Source organism: Phyllobates terribilis, unplaced genomic scaffold, assembly GCF_046119375.1.
Source record: "Phyllobates terribilis strain yellow unplaced genomic scaffold, ASM4611937v1 Scaffold_5__5_contigs__length_657084704, whole genome shotgun sequence".
NCBI classification, from domain to species: Eukaryota; Metazoa; Chordata; class Amphibia; order Anura; family Dendrobatidae; genus Phyllobates; species Phyllobates terribilis.
This window is the reverse complement of record NW_027362765.1, coordinates 634,437,981-634,460,142: the sequence shown is the minus strand read 5'-3', so window position 1 is coordinate 634,460,142 and position 22,162 is coordinate 634,437,981.

Below are 22,162 nucleotides of genomic sequence, written 5' to 3'. Positions count from 1 at the left end.
CATACAACTCCTCCTCCTCTACTTCCTCCACCTCCTCTTGTGCCACCACCTGACTCCGAATTCTGTTTAACATGTGCTCCAGCATGTAAATCACCGGAATAGTCATGCTGATAATGGCATCGTCAGCACTAAACATCTTCTTCGCCATTTCAAAACTGTGCAGAAGGGTGCATAGGTCCCTGATCTGAGACCACTCCTCCAGCGTGATTTGCCCCACCTCTGGATCTCGTTGGCCCAGGCTATACGTCAGAACGTATTGCACCAGGGCTTGCCGGTGCTGCCACAGTCGCTGCAACATGTGCAGAGTTGAATTCCACCGGGTAGGCACATCGCATTTTAGCCGGTGAAGTGGCAGGCCCAACGACTTCTGTAGAGATGTAAGTCGCTGAGCTGCGGGATGCGAACGGCGGAAGTGAGTGACGCGCCCCCTGGGCCATGTTGTTAGGGATACCCGGAGCCGGATCAGATGGGGGTTGTAGTCTCCGAGTGGCTGTGACCCGGTCCATGCCCAGGGTGTCAAGCTCAGTGTGTGGCAGTCTTTACAGATGTTATTAGTTCTTAGTGTCGACTACGCCACCCGTTGATTTGCGGTCAATACGGCCGCCGCTGCAGCAGGGTCCGCTGAGGCTGGTGGTATGTGTGCAGCTTCGGGTAGTATAACCCCCAACGGGAGGGGTATAGCCTCAGGGGGTCAGGTGTAGAGGATGGTGGTAGTGGTGGTGCAGTGTGGATGGTAAGAAGACTCAGAGTCGGGCTGTGCAGTTCAGGGTTTTTACTTACTGCTGTTCTGTTGGTCACTCTGGCCTTGAGTGACCGCCCGAGCCGTGCTGCGTCCACCAGGTCCTGGACTCGGCCAACCCCCAAGCAATTCTGGAGCGTGGTCCTGAGCTCCCTTTCTGACTGTCCTTTCTACTGGCCTTTCTCACCAGGGGTCCACTTATATCCGGCTCCCTCGGGCCTCTTGGTGGGTGCACCTCTTCGGGGTTCCCTGACCCTATGCCTGGTGTGCCTTCTTAGTGGACTTAGTGAGGGGCTGCTCCACATGTAATGTCGCAGCCTCCGGTTCTTAGCTGAGGGTTGTTTCTCTCCTCCACTAATTTGGGATCCGGTTCCCTTACGTGCCAACCCTTCACCCTTCTGGTCTAATTCTGGGTTCTTGGGGTTCCTTCTTCTCCCCCTCTGGGTCCTTCTCTTCTTCTCTCTCTCTTCTCTCTGCAGGCGCTCCTGGACCTCTCTCAGGACTGACTGACTCTCTACAGAAGACTGACTGACTGACTGACCCTGATCTAAGATGGTTCCCACCTTATATACTCCCTCTATGTGTGAGCTCAGGTGACCAGCACCCAATGAGCTCCTAGCATTACCCAGACTGCTCCCCCTATCTGCCCCTACACTACTGGGATGTTCCACCCCCCTCCCACTCCAGCCAGGGACAGACACTGTCGTACCTGCACATATACCTAGTGGGAGTACCATCGGTCTGTCCCCCGGAAATGGGATGTATGTAGTGTATGCAGCTAACTGAGCTCAGTTCCACACTCCATCCTTACCCGGGAGTGGAATACCACACCTCTGGAGTGAGGTGCAATACCCCTGTAGCAGCCGAATCCTCAGGGTGCTACATGAGCACACAGCGACCGTGCCCTCTGCAGAAGGCCATCTAGTCTGGGATAGTGGGCTAAAAATTGCTGGACAACCAGGTTCAACACGTGAGCCATACAAGTGTGGAACCCCAGGGGTCTGGTTTCCACAGTAATGTAATGTTATGTCTGAGAGCAGGTGGGAGGTCCTTTGGTCAGGGATCCTGTGCATGCCACACCTCCTGCTCAGTCTTGGGAGGGGAAGAACTTCCCCTATATAAACCGGGGCTGAAGCAGGGTTAGTGAGTCAAGGAGAGTAGAGACAGAGAAGCAGCATAGGAAGAAACAGCAGAAGCTCAGTGGGAGCAATACTACTACAAGTCAGGGGCTGGCAGCTGCAGAGCTCGCCCTGACTGAGAAGATTTCTTACCGGACCCGGCGTCCGAGGCTGTGGGGACTAACTCTTACCCAGCAGCAGAAGCCGACCGGCAGGGGATTTCAGGTCCTCAGGCCCAGAAACCCGAAGGCACGGTCACACGCGTGGGACCAGCACCGCCATCGTGGAGCGGAAGCCATTAGAAGGCCCCGAGTCACCGGCCATACGGGTGAGCACCACACGGTACACTCAGGGACGTGGGCTACTTATATCCGCTTCTAGCAAGGTAGCCAGAAGAGTACAGTCAGTTTGGGAGGCCTACAACTCCGCCTGGCCAGGGGAGATCCCATCTGCTCAAGGACTGACCAGGCCCCGTTCGCTAGCAAGTACTCCGGGAGGGTTTATCGTTGTTACCAGTAAAGACCCTGAATTACACCGCACCGTCTCTGAGTGGTTCCTGCTACCCCCATCATCCACGTCGGCTGCCCTGAGGCCATACCCCTCCCGTTGGGGGTTATACCATCCCCGCTGCACCATCCATCCACCGGCCTCAGCGGACTGTCCTGCAGCGGCAGCTCCATAAGCTGCATTCAACGGGTGGCGTAGTCGTACTACATCTACCGCTAACAGACTGCCGTCCAGTTTGACTCCCTGGGCACGGACCGGGTCACCGCCACGAGACTACAACCCTCAACAGATCCGGCTCCGGGTAAGCTCCCGCGTGCGCAACGCAGCGCGACACAGGGGTCAACTTTGGCGTACTCGGCAGGATTTCGTGCCCGCAACCACCGGGTACTGCGTGCCTGAAAAGCAAAGACTGTTCAAACTTACCAGTGGTGAGGTTTCCCGCCATCCGGCGCCATCTTCTGCCTTCTTCCCGCCATCCGTGGAGTTTTCCCGCCATTGGACGCCATCTTGAGGACGCCGCGCGGGAAGAAGAGGGGCGTGGACTTCGAAAGCACGCGAGAACTGAAGCCCCGCCTCACGTCCGGACGTTGCGTAAGGTCCTGGAAGGAGCCCAGCAGACGCCGACGTCGCAGGAGCGCGACGGAAGGTCCTCAACCCTGACGATCCACTGCGGAGCCGCGGCCTACGGAAGAGGATCATCGCAAGGTAGGCCACGGTCCACTAGGGGGGAGGAAGATGTCGGATACGGAGGAGAGCTTCACTGCCTCAACCCCCGCCAGCGCTACCGCTGCTGCAGTTATGCCCTTCACCATGCCCTATATCCCGGGAGCAGCTTGGCTACCCCAGTACTCAGGGGAGTCACATACCCTGCATGACTTTAGAGAAAAGCTGGATAGCCTCTTCCAGGTGTACCCCCTCACAGAAGAGCAAAAAGTGAGCATCCTGGTGGCCCAACTAACCGGGGCAGCCAAAAGGGAAGTAAAATCCTGGCCACCTGGGAGGAAGACTGTCGCAGGGATACTAACCCGGCTGAAGGACACCTTTGATACCCGCACCTCAGCCGAGATTAAGCTTAGATTCTACGGGTGCAAGCAGCGAGCGCATGAGAGTATAAGGGACTATGCACTAAACCTACAAGAGGCCCTGAGGGCCATTAAGCAGACCGACCCTGATGGAGTGGGAAACGAGGACAGGCTGTTGACCGAACAGTTTATAGAGGGACTGTATTGTAATACCCACCGAACCCAGTTGCGGGCAATGGCCTTACAGGATCCCCATCTGGGCTTTGCACAGTTCAAGGACAGAGCCATCCGGGTGCTCCGAGAACCGGCACCGGGTGGCGTTGTGACCCACAGGCGCCCTGCTATCACTTACCACCAGGAGGCGGCGCCCTTGTCGGCAGGGCCTGTGGGAGCTGATGCGCAGGCTTTGGACAATGACCCGGCTCCAGACCTACACCATCAGGTCCAAGAGCTAGCTAAGAGCGTTGCTGCGCTAACCCGAACTGTGCAGTCTTTACAGGCTTCCACCCCAGGGAAGATCCAGCTGGCATCCGGACCGGAGGACATCCCGTGGCGTCGACCAAGGAGGACCCCACCAGCCAGAGGAAGACCCAGTGACCGATACAGCGAGGACGGACGACCCATCTGCCGCCGCTGCAATCAACCCGGACATATGGCAAGGTACTGTTCTTTAAACGGGCACAACCTGGGGTAGAGGGCCAACCCCCAGGAAAAAGATCACCAGGCCTATCGAACTGGCGCGACAGATATGTGGGAGGACGTCCAGTCTTGCCTGTGGTACTGGATGGCATTCCCATGAGTGCCCTACTGGACACCGGGTCACAGGTCACCACCATCACGTACGTGCTCTTTAAGCAGTACTGGAATGACTCGGATATTACCCGCTACCCTGACGACGACTTGAGTATCATCGCCAGCAATGGCCAGCCCGTGCCACAGATCGGATTTAAAGAGGTGACCATCAAAATCGGTAGAGTCGAACTGGCAGCACAGGGACTGATCATTGTAGATATTGACAAACATGAGAGTCACCCAAAAATAACTCTAGGAACTAATGTAATTGAAAATTGTCTTGCAGAGGTGATTTTCCTTTTACAGCAGGTTGCCAAGAACGCCAGCTCCGGCGAGCAGCGGGTGCTCCAGAAAGAGATCCGGGCACTGATGCGACGGCAACAGGTGGAACTCTCCGGCGGTGAGATTGGTAGCGTAAGAATGTGTGACCCTTTTCCTATTGCCATACCCCCAAAAAGTGAAATGATGATTTGGTGCCGGGCAGCTATTGGTCTGAGAGGTAGAGATTACCAGGCAATGGTAGAACCAGTTTACTCGGACAGTAGGCCCACCATTTTGACAGCACGGGGGGTGGTTGATGTACGCCATGGGAGGGTGCCCGTTCGCATAATAAATATCGGGGAGAGGGAAGTGTACCTGCCCCGGTATGCCACGCTAGCCAAATTATATACCATTAACCAAAATTCTATACAATCTGTGGAACCCTTGCCTCCATCTCACCCGGAGGAAGGTAACGGCTCTAAGAAAAACATGGAGGACTGGTGTCAGCAACTACATCTGGGTACTGACTCCACTCCCGCACACCAGAAACAAGGAGTCTATCGGGTGGTTCAGGAGTACGAGAGAGTGTTCAGTAAACACCCGTTAGACTTCGGGCGAGTCAAGGGGGTAGAACACCACATCCCCACGGGAGACCATCCTCCTATAAAAGAGAGGTATCGACCCGTACCCCCTGCCCACTACCAACACGCCAAGGGGATGCTTAGAGACATGAAGGAGGCTGGGGTGATCAGGGATAGCTGTAGCCCCTGGGCAGCTCCACTAGTCTTAGTCAGAAAAAAAGACAACACCATGAGGATGTGTGTAGATTACCGGAAAATCAACCGTATCACACACAAGGATGCGTACCCCTTGCCAAGGATAGAGGAGTCATTGGCTGCTTTAAGATCTGCTAACTTCTTCTCTACCTTGGATCTCACTAGCGGGTACTGGCAGGTTCCTGTAGCAGAGGCGGACCGGGAGAAGACCGCATTCACCACCCCGATGGGACTTAGCGAGTTCACCTGCATGCCGTTCGGACTCTGCAACGCACCAGGAACCTTCCAACGACTAATGGAGTGTTGTCTGGGCCACAGAAACTTCGAGACGGTCCTGTTGTACCTGGACGATGTCATCGTATATTCCAAGACGTATGAGGACCACCTGAAACACCTGGCGGAAGTGTTCGAGGCTCTGGCGAGTTACGGCCTAAAGGTGAAACCCTCCAAGTGTCACCTCCTGAAACCAAAGGTGCAGTACCTGGGACACGTGGTGAGCGCTGACGGAGTGGCTCCCGACCCTGATAAGATCACCGCAATTAAGGAATGGCCAAGCCCCTCCAGCGTAAAAGAAGTGCGGCAGTTCCTCGGGTTGGTAGGCTACTACCGAAGGTTTATTCCCGGTTTCACCAAAAAGGCAGCACCTATGCAGGACCTCCTGAAAGGCCAGTCCCGGAAGGCCAAGAACCAGAAGCCGCCCTTCAAATGGGAGGAGCTGGAAGAAGAGTCCTTCCGCCAGCTGAAGATGGCCCTCACGGGGGACGAAATCCTGGCGTACCCGGATTATAGCCAGCCCTTTATCCTCTACACCGACGCCAGTAACATCGGGCTAGGAGCCGTACTGTCCCAGATCCAGCAGGGGAAGGAACGAGTAATCGCCTACGCCAGCCGAAAACTGCGACCCACCGAAAGGAACCCCGAGAATTACAGCTCATTTAAGCTAGAGTTCCTGGCCGTAGTATGGGCAGTCACCGAGCGCTTTAAGCATTACCTCGCTTCTTCCCGGTTCACCGTGTACACGGATAACAACCCGTTGACACACCTGGACACGGCAAGACTCGGTGCCCTGGAGCAGAGGTGGATGGCCCGTCTGTCCAACTACGAGTTCACAATCAAATACCGGGCCGGACGCTCCAATACCAACGCGGATGCCCTGTCCAGGATGCCCAACCTGCCGGACGAAGGAGAAGATCCGGAGGGACTGGAAGAAGTTGAACTCCCTGCGTTCCACCGTCATGGGACTATCCAGTATTCCCACCGGGTAAGGAGTAAGCAGGCTGCTACGTTGAACCCCTTACCTCACTACAACTGGGCGGAAACGCAAGACAGCGACCCTGCCGTCCGACTGGTGAAGGAGATGCTGACTCGCCCGGAGGCTTGCCTTGAACCAGACGCTCCGGAGGAAGCCAAACAACTATGGGCAGAGAAGAGTCGACTGTTCCTTTACAAGGGGAAGTTGTGCCGCAGAATGGTTAACTCCCGGACGCAAGAACTACTCTGGCAAGTAGTGGTGCCACGAAGAGACGCAGCCATGGTGATGGAGGCATACCACGACGGAGCTGGACACTTCGGATGGAAGAAGCTGGAGTTCCTGCTGCGCGAGCGATTCCACTGGGTAGGCATGAGGGGAACCATTGAGAAGTGGTGCAGAGACTGTGGCCCGTGCAACCTGAGAAGGAAGGACCGTGCCAGCCAGAAGACTCCCCTGCAGTCCATCGTCACCCGGCAACCGTTGGAACTGGTAGCCTTGGATCATGTAAAACTGACCCCAAGCAGAAGTGGCTACGTCTACGCGTTAACCATCGTGGATCATTACTCCCGGTTCTTGGTTGTCGTCCCCGTCAAGGACTTAACGGCTCAAACAGCAGCTAGAGCCTTCCAGCAGCACTTTTGCCGTCCACACGGGTACCCGGACCAAGTGCTGACGGACCAGGGACCTGCCTTTGAAGCGGAGGTCTTCCAGGAATTCTGCAATCTGTATGGCTGCCGGAAGATAAGGACGACACCCTACCATCCGCAAACTAATGGACTTTGTGAGAAAATGAACCAGGTGGTAATGGATCTTCTAAAAACGTTGCCCCTGGAAGAACGCAATCTGTGGCCTGAGAAGTTGCCCGATCTGGTGGACCTATACAACCACATCCCGGTAGGTTCCACCAACTGTACCCCGGCTTACCTAATGAGGGCAAGACCTGGTAAGTTACCTGTTGACCTGGAAATGGGAGTCCTGACACCCGAGGACACTTCACCAGAAACAGACTGGGACACAGAGAGGCAGCAGCAGTACCGGAGAGTACAGGAGAGCGTGGAGCGAAGTCTCTGTCAGGCTAGGGAAAGACAAGAGAAAACTTACAACCAGTATGCTCCCGCTGTTCCCCTGGTACCCGGAGAGCAGGTCTTGAAGAGGAAGAGACGGCTCCACAAGTTGGACGACCAGTGGGAGAAGGACCCGTACACCGTACTGCCCTCAAGCCACGAGAACCCGAAGGTTTGTACCATCAGTAAAGACGGAGGGGAAACCACAGCCATTGTATCCCGGGACCACCTGAAGAAGTGTCCCGAACAACTGAGGAACCCTGAAGAGGAACAAGAAGACCATCGACCCGTAGAGGAAAGGGAAGATATGGTTAGTACTGTGCTCGGGGACTTCCCTCGGTCTTGGACTCAAGTCAATGGTGCAGTTGTGGTACCCGTACTCACCTTCCTCCAACCAGCATCCCAAGCACCTACGGAGCAACAGGTAGAGCTGGAAGAACAGCCGGTCCAGGAGGCAGAAGACTCCATACAAGCAGAACAGGAGGATCAACCCTCTGCTTATAGTGAGCCTGCCGTACCCCTAGTGAGACAAAGAGCCGGTAGACAGCTGCCCAGTTTACCCTTGACAGCTTCTACACCCTGTAGTTCAGGGCCAGACAGTCAGCTCCGTAGGTCCACTAGGGCCACTAGAGGCCAGTTACCCGCACGCTGGAGGATTTGAAGTGTATAAATTGTTTTATTTATGTTTACCTGTGTATTGTTGCTTGTGTATAATTTTGTGTTTCCAGTTACTTTTAGGAATCCTTGGTGGATTTACCGGGAATCCTTGTACATAGTTGGAGCGTAACCCGGGATGGACTAGAGACTGTTAAGGACTCGGGGTAGGACAGACCCCTACCTGGTTACGTCTCCCTGTTTTGGTGAAATGGACACCTTGCTTTCTTCAAAGACTGCACCCGGTTACGGACATGCCGTGACCACCTTTATGTGTTTCTTATTGTATTATTATTGTTTATATCTTGTTATGTTTTTCTAAAATATGTTTAGTCCCGGAGTACTAAATTTTACTAGGGGGGAATGTGGCACCCCAGGGGTCTGGTTTCCACAGTAATGTAATGTTATGTCTGAGAGCAGGTGGGAGGTCCTTTGGTCAGGGATCCTGTGCATGCCACACCTCCTGCTCAGTCTTGGGAGGGGAAGAACTTCCCCTATATAAACCCGGGGCTGAAGCAGGGTTAGTGAGTCAAGGAGAGTAGAGACAGAGAAGCAGCATAGGAAGAAACAGCAGAAGCTCAGTGGGAGCAATACTACTACAAGTCAGGGGCTGGCAGCTGCAGAGCTCGCCCTGACTGAGAAGATTTCTTACCGGACCCGGCGTCCGAGGCTGTGGGGACTAACTCTTACCCAGCAGCAGAAGCCGACCGGCAGGGGATTTCAGGTCCTCAGGCCCAGAAACCCGAAGGCACGGTCACACGCGTGGGACCAGCACCGCCATCGTGGAGCGGAAGCCATTAGAAGGCCCCGAGTCACCGGCCATACGGGTGAGCACCACACGGTACACTCAGGGACGTGGGCTACTTATATCCGCTTCTAGCAAGGTAGCCAGAAGAGTACAGTCAGTTTGGGAGGCCTACAACTCCGCCTGGCCAGGGGAGATCCCATCTGCTCAAGGACTGACCAGGCCCCGTTCGCTAGCAAGTACTCCGGGAGGGTTTATCGTTGTTACCAGTAAAGACCCTGAATTACACCGCACCGTCTCTGAGTGGTTCCTGCTACCCCCATCATCCACGTCGGCTGCCCTGAGGCCATACCCCTCCCGTTGGGGGTTACACCATCCCCGCTGCACCATCCATCCACCGGCCTCAGCGGACTGTCCTGCAGCGGCAGCTCCATAAGCTGCATTCAACGGGTGGCGTAGTCGTACTACATCTACCGCTAACAGACTGCCGTCCAGTTTGACTCCCTGGGCACGGACCGGGTCACCGTCACGAGACTACAACCCTCAACAGATCCGGCTCCGGGTAAGCTCCCGCGTGCGCAACGCAGCGCGACACAGGCCCAGGGGCGCGTCACAAGGCACGTGTGTGACATTGCCCCGGTGAAGGGCCGCACCCAGGTTTGCAGCATTGTCGCACACGGCCTTCCCTGGTTTCAGGTCCAGTGGAGACAACCATTCATGAAATTGGTTCTCCAGAGCTGACCACAACTCCTCAGCTGTGTGACTCACATTTCCCAGACATTTCAAAGTAAAAACCGCCTGATGACGTTGAGCCCTACTACCAGCATAGTAAGGAGGTGTGCAGGATCCCTTCTGCGCAGTTAGAAAGCTTGTGGCATGACCAGACAGGCTTTGGGTGCAGGTGGAAGACCGAGAGGAGGTTGAGGAGGCAGAAGCAGTGGAGGAACTTTGACATAAAGAGGATTGACGCACAATTCGTGGGGACGGCAAGACTTGGACAGCAGCCCCTTGTCCTGCTGTCACCATAGCTACCCAGTGCCCAGTCAGCGACATGTAACGCCCCTGTCCATGCCTACTCGTCCAAGTGTCTGTGGTGAAATGCACCCTGTCACACACAGAGTTTCTCAAAGAAGCGGTGATGTTGTGTGCGACATGCTGGTGGAGCGCAGGCACACCTTTCTTTGAGAAGTAGTGCCGACTGGGCATCTGGTACTGGGGCACTGCGACGGACATAGGGTCTCGAAAATCCTCTGTGTCCACCAGGCGGAAAGGCAGCATTTCTGTAGCCAAGAGCTTGCAGATGGTGAAATTCAACCTCTTAGCTTTCTCATGGCTAGGAGGAAATGGTCTTTTACTTGTCCACATCTGAGGGACCGAGGGCTGGCTATTGTGCTTAGACGGGGTTGATAAGGGTGTCCCCGGCAAACTGCCGGTCTGTGAGGAAGATGCAGGCGGACATGTTAGGTTGCCTTGATCCAAAGGTGGTGCTATCGATGTCGGACAGCGCTCAACACCAGCTGGTGTTACCACCTCCAAAGAAAATGATGACCTGCCAATCACGCTGGCTGTTGCGGGTAAAGAGGTGGCAGGTCTGCGCCCCAAAACAGGTGTGACTGCTGTCCCCCCAGTCACAGAGGATGAAGAGGCCGCGGATGCACAAGATATGGCAGACGGTGGTTGGCCCGGCCGGCTAGGCCGCATTGTAGCACACTGAGCTTCCCACTGCAACTTATGCTTCATGTCCATGTGCCGGTTCATGCATGAAGTACTCAAACTATGTATTTTTTGGCCTCTACTTAGCTTTTGCTGACAAATGTTACAGATAACACGAGTTGGGTCATCTTTATCGATCTGAAAAAATGCCCAGGCTATGCAAGGCTTAGCACCCATGTGACCTGAAGAGCCACCACGACTTGTGGTGAGAGGCAGAGTTGTGTTTGAGGATGCAGTTGTTGACGTGCTTCCAGTACTACGTCTCTGTCCAGGAAGGCGCAACCTGACCTCGTCGTCACTAGCATCTTCCTCCACCTCCTCTGCTGACCTCATCTCTTGGCTGACTGTGGGTTGACAGTAAGTGGGATCTCCAACCTCATCATCATCACCCTGTGCGTTATCACACCCGTCGTCCTCAGAGCCAACCTGTTCCTGCCCTGACAAAAAACTAAAGTTGTCGCTCCAATCAGGTATTTGAGTCTCATCATCGTCTTCCTCATTGTCTCCACCAACAGGAGTTACAGTTTGGGAATGAGGGTCTACATTATGGTCAGAACCTTCTGCGTCTGGTCCTGGATCCGACTCATAAAGATTCTGGGCATCAGTGCAGATCATTTCCTCGTCTGGATTCACAGAAGCGCTGGAGTCGACCTCTGATTCCCAAGCTATAGTATGAGTAAACAGCTCTGCAGACTCAACCATCTGTTCTACCTCATACTCAGACAGGCAGCTGGAGATTTGGGAGCTGTGAGGAAGCAAGTGCGATTGGGGTGACACCTTTGAGGACTGGAGTATTTGTGATGTTGAAGTTGATGTGGAGGAAAGCCCACTTAAAGGAGCACTTGATATCCGTTGAAGCACCTGCTGTTTTTGTGCCTCATCTGGAATTTGTAGCGATTGGTGTGGCCGTAAGAAAGGGATCTTATCACATTGTCCGCTAAAAGAAGTAGACATTTTAGTTTGGCTGGAAGATGGTCTTTCTTCTGCAGATGTTACTGTTGCTTTAACACCTACCCCACGGACACAACCTTTTTTCCCCTTCCCAACACGCCTATTCCCCTTTCCACCAGCAGCAGGCCTTTCTCCACTCATTTTGGTGGTTAACTAATTCACAACTCTGGAGTTGTTTGCACAAAAAAACAATGAATGGGAACCGAGCAGAGCTGAGTGGCCAAACTGTGGTATTAGGCCAAAACTATTGGCTGGGTTAGATGCAGAAAAAAATTATATTCAATTTGCAATCTGATGGAGGTCAGTATAGATGCACTAATAGAACAAGTCCCACACACAGCTAGAAGGCCAAATATTTTTTCAGAGGTAGATGCAGATAAAAATTATTTTTAATTTGCAGCCTGATGGAGGTCAGTATAGATGGACTAATAGAGAAAGTCCCACACACTGCTAGAAGGCCAAATATTTTTTCAGAGCTAGATGCAGAAAAAAATTATATTCAGTTTGCAACCTGATGGAGGTCTGTATAGATGGACTAGTAGAACAAGTCCCACACACTGCTAGAAGGCCAAATATTTTTTCAGAGCTAGATGCAGATAAAAATTATTTTTAATTTGCAACCTGATGGAGGTCAGTATAGATGGACTAATAGAACAAGTCCCACACACTGCTAGAAGGCCAAATATTTTTTCAGAGGTAGATGCAGAAAAAAATTATATTCAGTTTGCAACCTGATGGAGGTCAGTATAGATGGACTAATAGAACAAGTCCCACACACAGCTAGAAGCCCAAATATTTTTTCAGAGGTAGATGCAGAAAAAAATTATATTCAGTTTGCAACCTGATGGAGGTCTGTATAGATGGATTAATAGAACAAGTCCCACACACAGCTAGAAGCCCAAATATTTTTTCAGAGGTAGATGCAGAAAAAAATTATATTCAGTTTGCAACCTGATGGAGGTCTGTATAGATGGATTAATAGAACAAGTCCCACACACAGCTAGAAGCCCAATATTTTTTCAGAGGTAGATGCAGAAAAAAAATATATTCAGTTTGCAACCTGATGGAGGTCAGTATAGATGGACTAATAGAGAAAGTCCCACACACTGCTAGAAGGCCAAATATTTTTTCAGAGCTAGATGCAGACAAAAAATTATTTTTAATTTGCAACCTGATGGAGGTCAGTATAGATGGACTAATAGAACAAGTCCCACACACTGCTAGAAGCCCAAATATTTTTTCAGAGCTAGATGCAGAAAAAAATTATATTCAATTTGCAACCTGATGGAGGTCAGTATAGATGGACTAATAGAATGAGATTTTACTTCACTAGGTGCAGTAAAAAAATTGGTATTCTATACACAGGTGGTATATCTTGCAACACAGATAGGCTACTCCACTGACTAACACACTCTGCAATAGGCCAAAAAGGATTAGCTTTGCTAGATTCAGCCAAATGCTGTGAAAAAAACTTGCACAGCACTGGCACAGACCTGCCTGGCAAAAACTAATAGGAACTGATGTAACCTAGTCCTGAAAAGGACTGCAATTACAATTAGTCTTTACTCCCACAATCTATCTATTTAAGAGCACAGACCTGCCTGATAAAAGTCGTAGGAAATGCTGTAACCTAGTCCTTAAAAGGACTGCAATCACAACTATTCCCTACTCCAAAGCTATCTGTAGATTTGTGCGAAAATTGGCTTGAAATTAACAAGGTATAGCGTACACAGCAACAGCGGTGCCGTCTAACACGCAGCTGCAGCAGTGAGAAAATGGTGGCGACGGGGAAAATGGCTTGGTCTTATAGGGCAAGGACATGTGACATACACTGCAAATGACACATGCCCTTGCTTGTGTGAAAAAAAGCACTTCGCTCCGTGTGTGTGCTGCTGATAGGCTGACAGATTGCACCTCCCCACTGTAAATGCGGGAAAGAGAAAAAAAAATGGAGATCTTCATTATTCCTGCAGAGATCCATCCCCTGCCCCTCCCCCCGCCCCGCTGTACACTCAAACTGCGTATTAACATTAATTTTCATCATTACTGAGATAAAATCCAGTTATGATTTTGGTGCACGAACAGTTATCGAACATAACCTCGAACAGCCGAATTTTTCTCAAATCGTTCGTGTTCGCCGAACGGCTCGAACACCGCCCAAAACAGCTCGAATTTGAGATTGGCGAACAGTTCGAGTCGAACAACGCTCATCTCTACTAGGTAGTGCTTGAACCTCTCAGTGGTGGCCCAGACCTGGGCCAGGAACTCCAACTTGAAGCTGCTATAGTTCTCTGGGTTCCTCTCGGTCGGGCGTAGCTTCCTGCTTGCATAGGCGATCACCTTCTCTCGGCCATTCTGCTTCTGACTTAACACAGCTCCTAATTCCTCTTTGCTGGCATCAGTGTATGTGGCACCCCAAGGGTCTGGTTGCCAAAGTGGCATTGCTTCACTCAAAAGAGGTAATGCCATACCTGGAAGCAAGCAGGAGTTCTTTTAGCCAGGTACACAATACATGCAACACTTCCTGGCTCTAGACCCGCAAGGGGAGGACCCTCCCCTTGGCAACTGGATGTGGAGGCGGGGTTAGTTTAGTTTAGTGCAGGGAGTTGAGATTAGGACATAGAAGAGAGAGGAGCTAGGGACTGGATCTAGAGATAGCTCGTCCTAGCTGGACTGCACAAAGAACTGGACACCGGAGTCCGAGGCTGTGGGACACTTCAGGCCCAGCAGCAGATACTGCAGGGCAGGAGATTGCAGGTCTCCTGGCCCCACCAGACGCCCGGAGGCTCAGCAGCACAGGGGGACCAGCACCGCCACGGAGGAGCGACGCATGCACAAGGCCCGAGCTGCCAGCCATACGGGTGAGCACAGAACGTCACACTCAGGGACGTGGGCTACAACACAGCTACAAGCAGTAAAGCCAAGGAGTATAGTGAGAAGGGCAGGCCTACAACTCCATCTGGCAAGTAGGACTCTATGTTTGCTTCCAGGCTGACCGGACTCTTACTTCTAGCCAGTACTCCAATCCAGGCTTGTCTAATTGTCATCAGTAAAGACCCTGGGACTGCACTATACTGACTCTGCGGTTATTACTGATACGCTGCACAACCACCATCATCCACACACTGCCCTGAAGCTAGCTCTTCCTGTGGGGAGTTATACCACCCTTGCTGCAAAACCACCAGCTTCAGAGGACTGTTCCGCAGCGGCGGTCTCCATTGGCCGCATTCCACAGGTGGGGTAGTCGGACATTAACACCTATAATAGTGTTGAGCCACCCCCGTAGTGTTCGAGTTCGGTTCGTCGAACACCCGTATGTTCGCCGAACTGTTCGTCGAACTGTTCGTCGAACACCTTCGAACACCGTTAAAACCAATGGCAGTCAAACAAAAACACATAGAAAGACATAGAAAACACCTTCAAAGGTGTACAAAAGCTGACAAACTGCTCAGAAGACACAACTAACACATGGAAAAGTGACAAGTATATATAGTCATGCGAAAAGAAAAGAGGTGGAGGAGTAAAAGGAGGGGGAGACACAGATATAGGCATGTCATGCCCTTCTAAAACCAAACAAGTGCGAAGCCGACATGGCCAGTCCGTTCCTGCCCGAGCGACCTCCGTGTCGCCGGGTTTGTGCCAGAGCTGCGGTGGACCCTGATGGCCAGCCCCCCTCTCCCAATACTGGTGCCTGTCCGCTGGTGGGTCAAGCGAGCCCCCCTGCGGTGGAGGCAGGTCTAAGCTTTTTAATTTAAATTGTCTCTCTAATTTGAATGAATACACTTTAAATCCTTTTACAAGGATCTATTGGAGGGCAAGTCTCATGCCAGCAGCCGCGTAATTCTAGCTCCAGTAGCGTCCACTAAAGCTGCTGCAGTTAAAAAGCTTTTACAAGGATCGAGCTCGGCGGTCCACCGCAAGGCGTCCTACCGCCAGTCCCAGCCCCTATGCCTTGGGGTGCCTCCCCGATGCTCTTCACTGAGTGTCCCGGGGGCCCGAACCATTTCCTTTGAAAAAATTAAGTGTCCAAACTACAGGTAGTGTAGCTTGTTTAAGAGCTGGGATAATCCGCTGACTAGCAGACACTGCTACTAGGCACAAAGTATTTCCTGGGCTAGATGCAGTTAAAAATTTGTAATTAGATAGTCTCGTTGGATGCTGAGAAAGCACTCCATAGAGTCTCCTGGCACGCCATATATGATTCTCTTAAAAAGCTTGGGGTAGGGGTCTAGGGGATCCTTTTATAGGCAAAATCACGGCCCTGTATCGCAATACGTCACCTAGGCTGAAGATAAATGGAACATTTTCATCACTTTTCATAATCACCAATGGGACAAGGCAGGGATGTCCTCTGTCCCCTCTCTTATACATCCTAGTGACAGAGCACCTGCTCTCATCAATTCGCCATAACCCCAATATTAGGTGGATTGAGGTGGGAGGCACCGAGTACAAGTGCTCTGCATTTGCTGATGATGTCCTAGTATATATCACTCAATCACATATATCCATCCCTTCTGTTATGGCTGAAATAGATCACTTTGTTAAATGGTCAAATTTTAAAATCAATGCAGCGACATCTGAGGCCCTCGATGTCTCCCTCCCCAAATCCATCCAGGATTCCATCCAGTCCAACTTTCCCTTTGCCTGGCCCTCACAGGGTATCAAATACTTAGGAATTCGTATTCATAGAGACCTCTCCCGTCTATGTTATCTTAATTTTGGGCCCTTTATTGTACAACTCCATACAGACCACGGTTGGCAAGTTAGAACTGTAAGATTCACTACGTCAACCACTGGTGTTTTGTGGAAAAGCACATGTACACGGTGTTCCAAATTCTTATGCAAAAAGTGTTTAGGAGTGATAAGGGAAGAATTTTTTTGTTTGTCAGTTAAACTCATTGATGGTGATGTGTGTCAGGGCTCTTTATATCACTGTAAGCAATTGCAGACACCTGTGCTAATTAGTTTGGCAGGTGTGTCCAATGAAAGGCAAGACTACTTAAGAAGGTGTAGCGCCGGCGTCCCTGCCCTCTGCTAGGCAGGGACGCTGTTCCCCTCACCTCTCTGCTCCTAGCCCGGCGTCCTCCTCCCGCTCTGCTGGCAGCGCGCGCTCCTTCCCGGCCACTGTGCTTAGGGCGCGCGCGCGCTCCCTCCCTCTTAAAGGGGCCGCGCGCGCCGTCCTAAGGAGTCCCCGGCCAATGGCCGGAGGACTTCACCATATATAAGGCACCTCCTCCAAAATGGAGGTGCCCGAGCAATGTTGTTGCACTGTTCACTACTCTGCTTCAGCCCTCAGGTCCCGTTGCCAGTTACCTGCCAGATACCTGCCAGATTCCTGCCAGCTTGCTGTCTTATTCCTGCCTGATATTCTGCTACCTGCCTGCTAGCCTGAGGTCCGACGGTCTGCCTTACTACTCCTGTCAGTCTGTCTAAGGACCAGCTTGCAAGCTCACCTGGGAGCGCTCATCAACTACCTGCCTGCTTGCCTGAGGTCTGACGGTCTGCCTTCCAACTCCTGTCAGTCTGTCTATGGACCAGCTTGCCCGCTCACCTGGGAGCGCACATCTGCTACCTGCCTGCTAGCCTACCTGGAGGCTCTCCCGTCACGTGCTGTGACCACCTGCCTGTCCAGTGACTCCTGCCCGCTCACCTGGGAGCGCTCATCTGCTGCCTGTCAGCTAGCCTACCTGGAGGCTCTGCCGTCACGTGCTGTGACCACCCGCCTGTCCAGAGACTTCTGCCCGCTCACCTGGGAGCGCTCATCTGCCGCCTGTCTGTTGGTCTTCCTGGAGGCTCCGCCGTCACATGCTGTGACCACCCGTTTATCCAGAGACTCTCGCCTGCTCACCTGGGAGCTCACGTCTACCATCAGCCACCACAGGTCGTACCAACCCTTTACCCAGAGACTGCCTCGGTCACTTGCCGTGACCATCTGCCCGTTCACCCAGAGACTGCCCCGGTCACTTGCCGTGACCATCTGCCCGTTCACCCAGAGACTGCCCCGGTCACTTGCCGTGACCATCTGCCCGTTCACCCAGAGACTGCCCCGGTCACTTGCCGTGACCATCTGCCCGTTCATCCAGAGACTGCCCCGGTCACTTGCCGTGACCTCCTGCCCGTTCTTCTAGAGACTGTCCCGGTCACCTGCTGTGACTGCCTGCCTGGTCGCCACCCGCTCCCTTACAAGGACCGCCCCCTTGTATAGTAGCTCAGAGGTTCCGCCTCCCAGACCCGTTACAGTTTGCTCGGGCCATGGAACCCGGTGGCACCCAAGCTCCCTCGCTCTCGGACCTGTGTCATGAACTGTCCCGTCAGAGGTCCCAACAGGAGTCCATCCTGGGTCACCTGCGGAATGTCAATTCTCGCCTGGACACTCTGACTGCTCCGCCAGCAACCTCCGCCAGTGCCATGACTCGCAATCTGGCAGCTCCGCTGTCCACTAATACTATGGTATCCTACCCCGGACCCCGGCTTTCTGCACCTCGTCGCTTCGGAGGTGACTCCGCCCAGGCTCGGGGCTTCATAAATCAGTGCACCCTGCACTTTAAACTCCTGTCCCACCAGTTTAACTCCGACCGGGCCAAAATTGCCTTCATCATGTCCCATCTCACCGGGGAGGCCCTGGCCTGGCTAAATCCTCTAAGGGAGAGAGGAGACCCCCTGGTGTCCGACTTGCCTGCCTTTCTCATGGCTTTCCGGAAAGTCTTCGACGAACCCGGACGGAAGACCTCATCCGCATCATCACTGCTACGCCTCCGTCCGGGAAGTCTCACCGTGGGCCAATATGCCATACGGTTCCGTACCCTTGCCTCGGAGCTGGCCTGGGATAACGACGCTCTGGTATCCGTCTTCTGGGAGGGTCTGTCCGGCCGTATTAAAGATGAACTTGCCGGTAGGGACATTCCTACCACTCTCGATGACCTAATAACTCTTGCCACCCGGATTGACCTACGGTTCCAGGAGCGTGCCAAAGAGGTCACCCGTGAGAGGAGGTTTCCACGTCTAGCTCCTACTTCTCAGAAATCCGTCTCTCCCCAGGTACACTCTCTTGAGCCTATGCAGGTCGACCAGACCAAGATGGTCAAAACCCGTCAGGACTTACGCCGTGCCGAGGGGAGCTGCTTCTACTGTGGCAGTAAGGAGCACCGGATCCGTGCCTGCCCGGAGAGGTCGGGAAACGCCTGTGTCTAGGTTCGCTCAGAGAGGTCGACCTAGACAAGAATAAATCCTCTCCATCTCTGCTGCTGTCAGTCTCAATCGTCTACGGGGAGAACCGTTATTTCGAACTAGCCCATCTTGACTCTGGAGCAGCCGGGAATCTTATTTCACAGACCCTGGTAGAGAAATACCGCATCCCCACCAAACCTCTGGCTGTACCCTTGTCTGTTGCTGCTGTGGATGGGGGTCTCTTACCACGCCCCATCCAACTCATCACCGAATCCATTACTCTGCAGGTGGGAATGCTGCATTCTGAGAGTATCTCCTTTCATGTTCTGCCTGGACTCTCTCACGCCCTCTTACTAGGTCTACCTTGGCTCCAGAGACATGCACCCGTGCTTGACTGGCAGACCGGAGAAGTCCTTCGTTGGGGACAGGACTGCCATAAGACCTGTCTGGTTCCCGTCCATCCCGTCCGTTCTTCTCCTACCCCAGCTAATCTACCTGGACTTCCGATTCCTTATTGGTCTTATGCTGATGTCTTTAATAAAAAGGAGGCAGAGACACTACCCCCTCATAGACCATACGACTGCCCTATCGACCTATTACCTGGTACTACTCCTCCCCGTGGGCGTATTTATCCATTATCCGCTGCTGAGACCCGGTCGATGTCCGAATATATTGAGGAGAATCTGGCCAGGGGATTCATCCGGAAATCTACCTCCCCGGCGGGAGCAGGCTTCTTTTTCGTCAAAAAGAAGGACGGCTCTCTCCGTCCCTGTATAGACTATAGAGGCCTTAACCAGATCACGGTGAAGAATAAGTACCCCCTTCCACTCATTCCGGAGTTATTTGATCGTCTGAGGGGGGCTAGAATCTTCACCAAACTGGACCTCCGTGGGGCGTACAACCTGGTTCGTATCCGTCAGGGGGATGAATGGAAGACGGCATTCAACACACGGGACGGCCACTATGAATATCTGGTAATGCCCTTTGGTCTCTGTAACGCTCCTGCCGTCTTTCAAGAGTTGGTCAATGACATCTTCCGGGACCTTCTCTACTCCTGCGTAGTGGTGTACCTGGACGACATCTTGGTCTTCTCTCCGGATCTCCAGACTCACCGGAGGGACGTTCGTCAGGTCCTGCTCAGGCTCAGGCAGAATCACCTCTTCGCTAAATACGAGAAGTGCCTCTTTGAGCAGACCTCGCTTCCGTTTTTGGGCTACATTATTTCTCAGACCGGCCTACGAATGGATCCAGAGAAACTGTCTGCCATCGAGAAATGGCCTCGACCGGAGGGGTTGAAGGCCATTCAGCGGTTCCTGGGCTTCGCCAACTACTACCGCCTCTTCATACCGCACTTCTCTTCCCGGACTGCCCCAATTTCCGCGCTCACCCGTAAGGGTACTAATCCCAAAGAGTGGCCACCCGAAGCAGAGGAGGCCTTTCTTTCCTTAAAACAGGCCTTCTCTTCCGCCCCGGTGCTGCATCGTCCGGACGGCAACAAGCAGTTCTTCCTGGAAGTTGACGCCTCCTCCTCTGGAGCCGGAGCGGTACTTACTCAAAAATCATCTTCCGGGAGGATGGTAACTTGCGGCTTCTTCTCTAAACTCTTCTCCTCCTCAGAGCGCAATTATTCCATAGGAAACCGAGAGTTATTGGCCATCAAACTGGCATTGGAGGAGTGGCGTTACCTGCTCGTGGGGGCTCTTCACCCGGTAATAATTTACGCTGACCACAAGAACTTGGCTTACCTCCAGCATGCCCAGATACTTAACCCGCGCCAAGCCCGGTGGTCCTTGTTTTTTGCTCGCTTTGATTTTGTTCTTCATTTTCGCCCGGCTGACAAAAACGTCAAGGCGGACGCCTTGTCTCGATCCTTTCTGGTGTCTGATCTCGAGGAAGATCCGAAACACATCATCGATCCCGCCAGAGTAATGCAGGTTGCTCCCGTGAGTCTAAATCGTCTCCCTCCCGGAAAGACGTTCGTATCAGTACCTGATCGGGAGAAGATCCTTCACTGGGGTCACTCGTCTAAACTGGCTGGCCACGCCGGTCAGAAAAAGACCCTCCAGCTTATTACCCGGCACTACTGGTGGCCTACCCTGCACAAGGACGTAATAGACTTTGTTTCTGCCTGTGTGTCCTGCGCCCGCAACAAGGTTCCGAGACATCTGCCAGCCGGTCGCCTCCTTCCGCTTTCTGTACCTGCTGCCCCCTGGCAGCATATAGCAATGGACTTTATAACTGACCTCCCAGTCTCTGCCGGTTGTACGGTCATTTGGGTGGTCGCTGACCGCTTCTCCAAGATGGCTCATTTCGTTCCCCTGCCAGGCCTCCCGTCTGCACCCGAGCTAGCTAAAGACTTTATTCGTCACATCTTTCGTCTTCATGGCCTGCCCCTCCACATCGTGTCGGATCGTGGGGTACAGTTCACCTCACGCTTCTGGAGAGCCACTTGTAAACTGCTAGACGTCACCCTGGACTTCTCTTCCGCTTACCACCCACAGTCCAATGGTCAAGTGGAGCGGATCAATCAGAACCTGACCAGTTACCTCCGGCACTTCGTTAATGCCCATCATTCAGACTGGGTGGATCTCCTACCATGGGCCGAGTTCTCTTACAACAATCACGAGAGCGAATCCTCCTCCAAATCCCCGTTTTTTGTAGTCTTCGGTCAGCATCCTCGGATTCCTTTTCCTGTCTCCACCTCTGTGGACAACCCGGCTGCGGAATCTCTCGTTAGCAAATTTTCCTCCATTTGGGAGAGTACCCGATCCGCACTCCTTCAGTCGTCCGAACGGATGAAAAGACACGCTGACAAAAAACGCCTGGATCCTCCACAATTTCATCCTGGAGATAAAGTCTGGCTCTCATCTAAATATGTCCGACTCAAGATACCTTCTTACAAGTTAGGGCCTCGGTTCATCGGTCCTCTGGAGGTCATCAGTCAGATCAACCCGGTGGCCTATAAATTGAAACTCCCGGCCAACTTACGGATCCCTAACTCCTTCCATGTATCTCTCCTCAAACCTATGGTACTTAACTCTTTTTCCAAGTCTACAGGTACGCCTCCTGCTCCGGTTTCTGCTGAGGACGAGTTTGAGGTAGAGAACATTCTTGCCACCAAAAGGGTAAGAGGAAAGACCTTTTTTCTAGTGGATTGGAAGGGGTTTGGTCCTGAGGAGAGAACGTGGGAGCCCCGGGAGAACATCCATGCCCCTCTCATCCTAGCTAAATTTCTGTCTGGCCTAAAAAAGGGGGGGCCTAAAGGGGGGGGTACTGTAGCGCCGGCGTCCCTGCCCTCTGCTAGGCAGGGACGCTGTTCCCCTCACCTCTCTGCTCCTAGCCCGGCGTCCTCCTCCTGCTCTGCTGGCAGCGCGCGCTCCTTCCCGGCCACTGTGCTTAGG